An 11,344-nucleotide genomic window follows, 5' to 3' on the forward strand; every position below is an offset into this window, starting at 1 on the left:
GGGCAGCCCTGGCCAGGTAGCTCAGTTGGTTAGAGCATTGTCCCAATACACCAACATTGCAGGTTCGAGCCCTGGTCAGGGCATATACAAGAATCAACCAGTGAATGCCAACTAAGTGGAACAATGAATAGATGCTTCTCTCTCCCTTGCTCTACCTTTCTGTCTCTCTAAGATCAATTTGAAAAAAAGAAAATTAAATGAAATATATAAAGTTTAAAGAAGGGGGGAAGTTTCCAAATCACTCTATCCCAAAATAACCACATTTTCTTTCAATTTTTTTTTTTTTCATTTTTCCAAAGCTGGAAACGGGGAGGCAGTCAGACAGACTCCCGCATGCGCCCGACCGGGATCCACCCAGCATGCCCACCAGGGGGCGATGTTCTGCCCCTCTGGGGCATCGCTCTGTTGCAACCAGAGCCATTCTAGCACCTGAGGCAGAGGCCACAGAGCCATCCCCAGTGCCCGGGCCATCTTTGCTCCAATGGAGCCTTGGCTGTGGGAGGGGAAGAGAGAGACAGAGAGGAAGGAGAGGGGGAGGGGTGGAGAAGCAGATGGGTGCTTCTCCTGTGTGCCCGGGCCGGGAATCGAACCTGGGACTCCTGCATGCCAGGCCGACGCTCTACCCCTGAGTCAACCGGCCAGGGCCTCAATTTTTAAATTGTAAGATTTTTACCAAACACATAGAAAGGTTAAAAGACTAGCACAAGCCTGGCCAGGTGTTGGCACAGTGGATAGAGCATCAGACTGGGACGAGGAGGACCCAGGTTCAAAACCCTGAGGTCACCAGCTTGAGTGCAGGGTTGTTGGCTTGAGCATGAGATCATAGACATGACCCCAAGGTCGCTGACTTGAGCAAGGGGTCTCTTGCTCTGCTATTGTCCCCTAGTCAGGGCACATATAGAAACAGATTGATGTTCCTGTCTCTCTCTCTCTCCTTTCCTCAATAAAAAATAAACATTATAAATTAATTAATGTGTGTTTAATGTATGGTTGCTCCATCTCCCAGACTGAGCCCAGAGAGGGGAGTAACACAGAGAACACAGTGGAAATTCATCCCATTAGGGGTTAGGTTTTAAAGTTGGCACAGAAGTAAAATAGCCCATAAAATGTTTGTTGAGGGAGCAAATGTTTGAAAATCCTGTAGGAAAATGCTACAGTGGATACCAACAAATAGCTTCCCTGTTATTCAAACACTCTGATTCATTTAACACATATTGATTCAGCATCTACTAGGAGCCAGGCACTCTTCTGGATAATACAGCAGAGGATGTATCAAAGCCCTGTCCTGTGGAGCCGACATTCTAAGGCAGGGGAGGGGACGACAACAGGACACATGATAAACAAATCAACAAGAAAATGCTTAGTGTGTCTGACTTGTGGTGGCACAGCGGATAAAGTGTCAACCTGGAATGCTGAGGTTGCCAGTTCGAAACGCCAAGCTTGCCCGGTCAAGGCACATGTGGGAAGCCATTACTACGAATTGATGCTTCCCGCTCCTCCCAACTCTCTCTCTCTCAAATCAATAAATAAAATCTTTAAAAACAAACAAACAAAAAACAACAAAAAGAAGATGCTTAGTGTGTCCATTCGATGGTGATGAGTGCTATGAAGAAAAGTAAAGCAGGAGCCCTGGCCGGGTAGCTCAGTTGGTCAGAGCGTCATCCTGATACCAAGGTTGCAGGTTTGTCTCCAGTCAGGGCATTTCCAGGAGTCAACCAATGAATGCATCTATGTGTGGAACAACAAAGTCAATGTTTCTCTCTCTTTTTTTTTCTCTCTCTCCCTCCCTTCCTCTTTCTCTAAAACCAATAAATGAAAATGTTTAAAAAAATATTAAAGCAGGAGAGGGGCTAGAAAATGGCAGAGTTGGGAAAGGAGAGGGGAGGGAAGATGGGGTGCTATGTTATGTGGGGTGGGCAGGGAAAGCTCATCTTTACTGATGAGCAGAAGTGAGCCATGTGGCTGGATAAATGGGCCATAGTAGTCCACTCTAGGCAGCAGTAACAGCAAGTGCAAAGGTCCTGAGGTGCAACTGTGCTTGGCTGCTCAAAGAACAGCAGGATGCCAATGTAACTGAGGTGAGGAAAGGGAAAGCAAGAGGAGATAAGGTAAGGAGGGGTGTACAGAGCTCATGTAGGACCTTCTGGGATTGGAAAGGTGTTAAGATTTTCTTCAAAGGAGAAAGTAGCCACTGAAGGGTTTGAAAAGAGAAATGAAATCATTTGACTCACGTTATTATAAAGTGTTGCTGGCGGTGATACGGAAAATAAAACATGGGTGGGGGGCGGGCAAGGGTAGAAGCAGGTTGCTCCTTTGGGAGGCTGTTACACAAATCCAGGCAAGAAATGATGGTCCCCAGACACGGCACTAGCCATGGAGGTGGTGAGGGTCAGGTTCTGGAGGACAGCTTTGGAAGGCAGGGCTGGTGGTATTTGTGCTGGGTCAGATGTGTGGGTAAGAGAGAGGAGTCAAGGACGAGCTGAGCAGCAGGACGGACAGAGTTGCCGTTTGCTAAGATAGAAAGACCAAGGGAGGATGAGGTTTGGAGGTAAAAATGAAGAGTTCAGCTGTGGCTGTATTAAGTTTGGGTTGCTTGTTGAATAGCTGAGAAGAGATGTATGATTCTTGAGCTGAATAGGAAGGCCTAGGCTGGAGAAGCAACTCTGGAGTCATCAGCTTACAAGAGGGATGGAAAGCCGTGGGATGGACGGGAGCTAGCTAAGGGAAGCAGAGAGGTTCAAGGGCCAACTTGCAGGGAACGCCAGCCTGTGGACATCAGGAAGACGAAGGAGAAGGAGACTGAACGGAGGTCCTGCAAGGTGGGAGGGAGAATGAGAGAGTGGGATCCAGGAAGATGCAGGAAGCATGTGTACCTGGAGCAGGATTTAATCACCTGGTCAGATGTTGATGATGAGGACTGAAAAGTGACCGTTACGTTGGGCAGCATGAGGTCATTGATGACCTTGATGAGAGCCATTTCAGTGGAGTGGTGGGCGTGAAAACCCGTGTAAAATGAGTTAGAGAGAAAGGGAAAGGAATGACGAAGATTGTCGATCCAGAAAGCTCTTGGAGAAGTTTTACTGTAGAGAGAAGCAAAGAAAATTGTCCTTGGCTGCATTGCATGCCTATGTTTAAAACGAGATGAATTGCCACGCGATTGTGTGCTGATGGGAATGAACCCGGAGAAGGGGAGGAGACCCCATGCTGCAGGAAAGACCAGAGGAGCTGCTGGGTGATGTCCCGGGGTAAGCAAGAGGGACCCAGTGCAGCGTCAAGTCGGGGGCGTGGCCTTAGACGTAAACCACGGTCACAAGGCATCTGTAAACCGGGGAGAGGCAGAGAAACGAGCACAGATGCTGGCAGGTGAGCGGAGGGCGAGGTGGGAGTCTGGGGAAGTTTCCTGCGATACTTCTGTTTTCCAGTGAAACAGGAAGCAGGCTTATCCGTCAGCTGTACGGGCAGGTCTTTCTCTGATGTTGTTACAGAGGGCTATGGCTTCCACTGACCACCAGATGAGTTAGTTGGCTTGTATTTAGGTTGTATAAAAAGCCTTTGAATGCCTGAATCACACTCGACATGGAAAGAGCCCACATTCTGCTGGGCGTTGGGAAACTGGGACCAACTGGGGCACTGTGGCAGGTCACATTACGTCATGTCCCCATCAAGGTGTGAGAGCATATAGGGTGGTATGGGAGTGTAACTCCGTAACAGTGATGCATGCATATTGCTCTCTTCTCTCCTTCCACATGTGTGTTTAAATGTGTGGTAGTTAAAGGCACTGTGATGAGGACCCCATTGTACATGTCACAGCTGGAACCTCAGGCCTCATGACTCAGGCCACTTTTCGCTCTACCATGCTGCTCCGCCTCTTATCATGTGTTGGCAGGGAGCAACAACATTTCAGGAAAGCGAGTAACCTGGACGTGAGGGGCTAAAGCAGAGAATTCTAGCGCATCAGAGCTGGGCAGTTCCCCACGGATCATCTGGTTCAACAACCTTATTTTACAGCACTTTTCATTTCATTTCATTTCATTTCATTTCATTTCATTTCATTTCATTTCATTTCTCAGCTCAGGCTGGAGAGGTTCAGTGACTCACCCAAGACCACTCAGCAGAACTCTGACATCCCCACCATCATCATTGCTGTCCCCACTATCCTCATCTTCACGGCAGCTGGCCCAGGTTAGTCACTCCCTGCTGTCAAGCTGCGTCCCATTTCATCCTCACAGCCTCACTATTTTCATTTTACAGGTGGGGACACATCACAGAGCAGGTAAGGCACAACCTGGGAGAACTTCCTCTCACCCCCTTCATAAAAATACTGACCAGAGATCTCAGATGGGGCCAGTAACCCTCAGATGTGAGGCAGAAGGGGCCTCCCCTTGAAACCCCAATGCAGTGAATTTAAGATCAATAAGGGGAAGTTTTGCTTTGCACAGAAAGGGTACTGACTAAAAATACTAGTAGCTATAAGAAGTATTTAGACAAATTCATAGATAGTTGATCTTAACACGGCAGTTGAAGTGATTGTTTTAAAAACATAAACCAGATTACAACACTGTATGGTCCAAAACCTCTCACTGCTCTCAGAATAAAATTCAGACTCTTCCTGCTGGTGGCTTCCCCATCTCCTCTCCTGCTCCTCACCACCTTGCTCATGGTTCCAGGCATGCTACTGTCCTTCAGTCTCTTGGATATGCTGATAATGCCATGCTCTTCCTGCCTCAGGGCCTTTGCATATGCCCTTTACGCTAATGGCTATTCTCTGCTTTTTGCCTGAGTGGCTCTTTCTCACCTTTTACATTTCAATCTAAATGTCACCTTCTTCAGAGGGCTTTCCCTGCATGACCACACAGCTGAGTCAGTGCCCGGTCAGTCCATCTTGTCACCTTTTGATTTTCTTCCTTGCCCTTATCATAAGCCACATTCTTTTATTTACTTATTTATTTACTTGTTTTGTGTCCATCTCCTTCCACTGGACAGTGAGTTCCATAAGGGCAGTGACCTTGTCTGGCTTTTCATCCCCATGTCCCCAGAACAAGTACCCTGCTGGCATAGCGCCTGGCATGTCCTATTTAGTCAGCACGGACTATGCTGGATTCAGTCCTAAATGCTTTTATATGAATTAACTCAATTTAGTCCCTATACATTAACCTTGTAAAAGAGGTACTGTTACTACCATCCTTACTTTATAGATAATAGAAACTAAGGTACAATCTGATAGAAATTTACCCAAAGTTACAGCTAGTGAGCGGCATAGAAGAGATTAAAATCCAGGCAGAGACTGGCCTGTGGTGGCACCATGAATAAAGACTCGACCTTGCCCTGGCTGCTTGGCTCAGTGGTAGAGCGTCGGCCTGGCGTGTAGAAGTCCCGGGTTCGATTCCCAGCCAGGGCACACAGGAGAAGCGCCCATCTGCTTCTCCACCCCTCCCCCTCTCCTTCCTCTCTGTCTCTCTCTTCCCCTCCCGCAGCAGCGAGGCTCCATTGGAGCAAAGATGGCCCGGGCGCTGGGGATGGCTCCTTGGCCTCTGCCCCAGGCGCTAGAGTGGCTCTGGTCACGACAGGTGTGCCAGTTGGATCCGGGTCGGGCGCATGCGGGAGTCTGTCTGACTGTCTCTCCCGGTTTCTAGCTTCAGAAAAATACAAAAAAAAAAAAAAAAAAAGACTTGACCTGGAACACTGAGTGAGGTGGCCAGTTTGAAACTCTGGGCTTGCCTGGTGAAGGCACATATGGGAGTTGATGCTTCCTGCTCCTCCCCCCTTCTCTCTCTGTCTCTCTTTCTCACTTTCCTGCCTCTCTAAAAATGAATAAAATTGCCTGACCAGGCGGTGGCGCAGTGGATAGAGCGTTGGACTGGGATGCGGAAGACCAAGGTCGAGACCCCGAGTCACCAGCTTGAGCATGGGCTCATCTGGTTTGAGCAAAAAAAATTAACCAGCTTGGGCTCAAGGTCGCTGGCTCAAGCAAGGGGTTACTTGGTCTGCTGAAGGCCCATGGTCAAGGCACATATGAGAAAGCAATCAATGAACAACTAAGTTGTCACAATGCGCAACGAAGAACTAATGATTGATGCTTCTCATTTCTCCATTCCTGTCTGTCTGTCCCTGTCTGTCCCTCACTCTGACTCTCTCTGTCTCTGTAAAAAATAATAATAATAATAATTTAAAAAAATTTTAAATCTATAAAAAAATTATTAAAAAAAATCCAGGCAGAGAGGCTCCAGAGTACACTCTTAACCACAACTCTCTACTCCCTCTTCAATACTTACTGAGATCATCAGTAAACATTTGAGGAATGAATGAATGAATTAGAGGCAATGGGATTGATACATAGGGCCCTAGAATCAGGGCCCTAGATATGGGTTTGGAACTCAGCTCTGTCTCCTGTGAACTTGGGTCTCAGATTCTCACTCTATTAAGAAACAATAAAACCTTGAGAATACTTCAAAGCAATAAGAAAGAACTCACAACCTAATTTTTTTTAAGATGGGTGAAAGGTTTGAACAGGAAATACACTGAAAAAGAAACCAGAATGCAAAATAAACAAATGAAAAGATGCTTCATCTCATTAGGAAAATGCAAATGAGACTGACATATTAGGGACAAGGAAGAAGTCTGATTATACTAAATGCTGGTGAGGATGTGGTACAACTGGAAATCTCATCCACTGTGGCAGAGGAAGGGGAGAGTGTTCATTGGTGCAAGCACTTTGGAAAACAATCTGGCAGCACTTATAAAGCTAAACATGTCCATACTTGATAACCCACAATTTCAATCTTAGCTATGTAGCTCAGCGAAACTCCTGCATGTGTGCACCAAAAAACATGTTATAAGAATAATCATGGCAAAACACAAGAAACAACATACATGCCCACTGACTTGTCAGTGAATGGATAAAGTAACTGAGGTCTATTTAGACAATGGAGTACTAGACAGCTGAAAAAAATGAATGACAGCTAAAATGCAAAATCATGTTTGTAGTTTAGGAATGTAGCAATGCATGAAAAAATTCAAGCCAATGAGGAATACATATGCATTATACTGTTTATGTAAAGATCAAAAAACAGTATGCTTAGAGGACCATCCCCATATGGTGACACTATTTTCCCCCCCAAAGTAATGAATGGGGACCACAAAATTCGGGATTGTGTTGACCTTTGGAGTGAGGCAAGAAACAGAATTGGAGAGGCAGGTGACTTTAGTAGTGCTGGTGAAGTTCAAGTTCCTAAGTGGGGACAGTGGGTTCACAGATGTTTGTTTTCATAAACCAGACATTCATCACACATTTTTTGTATTCATCAAATATGACATAATAAAAATTTTAAACTTCTGTAGTTCCCAGGGCTATAAGAATCAAATGGTAGTGTGGATCGAGTTGACTGTTCATTCAACAAGCATCCACCATATGCCAGGCACCCTCTTAGATGCCAGGGAAGAAAGATACAAAAAATGGGAACACAATCCAATACGGAGGAGATGGCTCAAGATCAGAGCAGTGAAGTGCTCCAGCCTTGGAGCTAGAGCGACCCGGATACAAATCCCAACTCTGCTACTTACAGCTGTGTGACCTTGGGCGAGTTACCAAACCTCCCTTTCCCTCAGTTTTCTCAACTGTAAATCAGGAATGGGAAAGCTATGAGGCTGAGATAAAGCTATAAAGATAACTGGCTTTGCCGTGATGTTGAACATTTAGTACAAGCTCAGTGACTGTCCTTGCTTGAGCCAAGTGCTGAGGACGTGGGGTGGAGAGGAGGGTGCCACTCTGCCCAGGTGAGCATTGAATGGGAGAAGGATTGCATACTGAAATTTAGACTGTATACAGAAGGCTTCAAAGGGTCGATGGAGATTTGAAGCAAGGCAGGGACTGGATTTGTGTCTCAGAAAGATGCCCCTCACTAAAGTCTGGGATAAACCCAGAGCCATAGAGGCTGATTGAGAAACTAAATAATCTAGATGAGATTACAGAGTCCTGAGCTAGGGGTCTAAGTAAACAGGGCCCAGGGGGACTGGAAAGAAGAGGACAGATTCTAGAGCTATTGGGGGAGATAAAATTGATTGAACTGGGAGACTATATGTGGGGGCAAAGGAGCAGAAATTGCCTGGGACAATATCCGGGTGTGACGCCCTGAGACTGGGAACCCAGAAGGGGAAGCAGGTTGGAGGGGAGTTAGGATGATGGATTCAGAGTTGGTCAAACTGAGTTAGGATGCTTGGGGATTAATAAATGGAGAAGTCTAAGAGCTGCTGCATTTACACATTGGGAGTTATGGGCAAAGTTCAGTTTGGAGAAGATAACTGGGAGTGGGTGAGGTTGTCCAGGAAGGGTGTGGACGGTGTGCCCCAGGCCAAGATGCCTAGATCCCAGGGGTAGGAGGAGGGGGAGCTGAGGTGACGGCAAAGCTGTTATGGAGGTAGGTAGGAAATAGAAATATGAGGTCTCTCTGAAGCTGAGGGACAGGAGAGCTTGAAGCAGGAGGGTGTGTCCCACCCCAGAGTCAGATGTCACAGAGAGGCTGAGAAGCCACCGGACCTGGCCTTCAGGGGTTGTCAGTGCTCTGGGCAGGAACATTCTCCTGGCAAGGTGGGGACTGAACTTCATGAAACTCCACGGTGAGGGGGGCTTTTCTCAATGTTCCCAGAGTAATCTGTGGCCCCTTCACTGTCCCCTCCCACCCCCATCTATCAGCCCACCTCTTCGGTCTTACTTATCACACGTATTCAGTGTCTATTCCTGGTTAGTCTGTAAACTCCAGGAGCAACCAGCAGGAACCATACTAAACATTTCATCTCATTTGAGCCTCCTTTCAGTCCTGAGATGTATTCATCCCCAGTAAACAGGTGAGCAAACTGAGGCCCAGAGGTCAGGGATTTGCTTGGCCTATGGGGGGTGGGGGTGGTGTTAGGTTTCACCTATAACTGCCAAAGGCAGTCAAGACAGACAAATTCACGTCATCTGGACCTCCAAAGCCTGAACTTGATAGTTCTCAAACATGAGCCTGCATACAAAACCCCAGAGGAGGGTGTGAGTTTGCAGGCTTTCAGGCCCCAAACTGCAGATTCTGATTCAGCAGGTGCGAAGCAGCGCCTGAGGACCTGTTTTGTTAACCTGCACCCCAGGTGATTCCCACGCAGGTGAGGGAGGCCGCCCCGAGGCAGCATTAACCCAGCGTTAACCCAACCGTGTGCTGCGCTGCTGGTGGAACTGCAGGCAGCCAAGTGGTCCTAGACCCCCAAGCTACTGGTTTCTGGCAATCAGTTAGGGCGCTGGCTGCAGCTGGGAGCGCCTGGGGCTGGGGGAGGCAGAGGGTGGTAATAAAGAAACAACAGGAAGCTCAGCTTTTATTAGCCCTGGGTACTGCAGCTGCAGGTGAGTAATCTGATTTCTGCGGCGTCCTGTTTTCTCTGCTGCATGGCGGTTCCTCGACACCCACTCACCTGCCACCAGCCACGGGAGAAAGGGCGGTGGGAGGGAGGATGGGCGTGGGGCTCCGCCCGTCTGGGTCCCTCGCCCACGCCCACCTGGGCACAGTCACAGCGCCAGGGCCACAGGCGGGCCGCGCACCTGGCCTACTCACTGCAGGGAAGTTGGGCTCCGCCTGCGTGTGGAAAGGGTGGGGGAGGCCATGACGCAGACGCCCACTCGGGGCCCTGCCGAGGTCCCACGCCCCCACCTAAGCTGTTCCCCTGGATCCCAGCTAGCTTCGCCAGATCAAATGACCCAGTGTCATCTCCTGGCTCCTCCTTTCGCCATTGACTTCCAAACCTCAGTCGCCACCTACCAGTGTCAGGCTGGCATTGGGGGCAGAGATGTGAATGTTATAAACTCTAAATCTCTGGACCAACACTGAGGAGTCAGGAAGAACCTGTCCAAGAAAGGCAGGTCACCGAACTGCTCTGTGTCTCAGTTTCCTCACTTATAAAATGGAAATGATGAACTCTTCCTCATAAGCAGATAATGCTCGGGAGGTGCCCGGAACGCTGCACACAATAAGGGCAGTAGTTGTCACTGTGGCCGCCCAGAAGTTTGCATTCTCTCCTTACTCGGGTGCTCTGGGTTATTCTTGGTTCTCCACTCAGAGCTGGGAAGTGGGGGGTTGGGGAAGGCTTAGAGACAGGCTTTGAGAGAGTCAGGGGCTTGCTCAAGGATGGGGATTTGTTCAGAGAGATGGAGAACTCTCTGAACCACATTTTCCTTCTGTAAAAGGGGGTTAATAACACATTCTTGGACAATCCACTGAGACTGTAAAGGCCACATGAGAAAACCAGCCTGGAAACATCTTGTATTCTTAAAGTACTGTCTACATGCAAGGAATTATGATTTCTTGCAGGTGCCTCTTTGTCCTAAGGGGTCAAGGTTTAGTCAAGAACTGAACTAGCCTGACCAGGCAGTGGCGCAGTGGATAGATGCATCGGACTGGGATGCGGAGGACCCAGGTTCGAGACCCCGAGGTCGCCAGCTTGAGCGTGGGCTCATCTGGTTTGAGCAAAGCTCACCAGCTTGAAACCCAAGGTCACTGGCTTGAGCAAGGGGTTATTCGGTCTGCTGAAGGCCCACGGTCAAGGCACATATGAGAAAGCAATCAATGAACAACTAAGGTGTTGCAACGAAAAACTAATGATTGATGCTTCTCATCTCTCTCCCTTCCTGTCTGTCTATCCCTATCTATTCCTCTCTCTGACTCTCTCTTTGTCTCTGTAAAAAAAAAAAAAAAAAAAAAAAAAAAAGAACTGAACTAGATTTAGCCACTGAGTTTTGGAGGCTCCCTCTGAAAAGACCTCGTGTGAAGTCCACCACATTATTAGCCCGTCGCATCAAACCTTGCTGGTACAATGGTAGAGAATGAGATCTTGTCTTCACGGGCTTCGTGGACCAGTGAGCCCAAGAGGCAAAGTTTTCCTGGGTGCACAGAGGAGGGAGGAATTGGACTTCTTAGGGGTAGGGGTAGGGTTGCAGAAAGGAGGACTTCCTGGAGGAGGAGTCAACCTGGGAAGGACTTTTTGAGAAATGGTTGTAGTCCAAATGAGAAGGGGAGGCACACTTGGGCAAAAACAAATTCCAGCAGAAAAATCGAGGGATGAGAAAGTGTGTTGTGTGTCCTGGGAATGGGTGTGACCTGTGGCTGAAACACAAGGGAAGAAGAAGAGTTGGGTTCAGGATGAAGGCAAATCAGGCATGGCTTCGAGTGCTGCCCTAGGCAGCTCAGACTTCATCCTGAGGCTGATGGGGAGCCATGCCGCGTTCGGAGCAGGGGAGCAACGTGGTCAGCTGTGGGTTCTAGAAAGATCACGGTGGGGAAGAAGAGGAAAGGCAGGACAGGTGGAAGCTGTTGTCCTCAGTTGA

The sequence above is a fragment of the Saccopteryx bilineata genome, chromosome 3 (assembly GCF_036850765.1).
Source record: "Saccopteryx bilineata isolate mSacBil1 chromosome 3, mSacBil1_pri_phased_curated, whole genome shotgun sequence".
NCBI classification, from domain to species: domain Eukaryota; kingdom Metazoa; phylum Chordata; class Mammalia; order Chiroptera; family Emballonuridae; genus Saccopteryx; species Saccopteryx bilineata.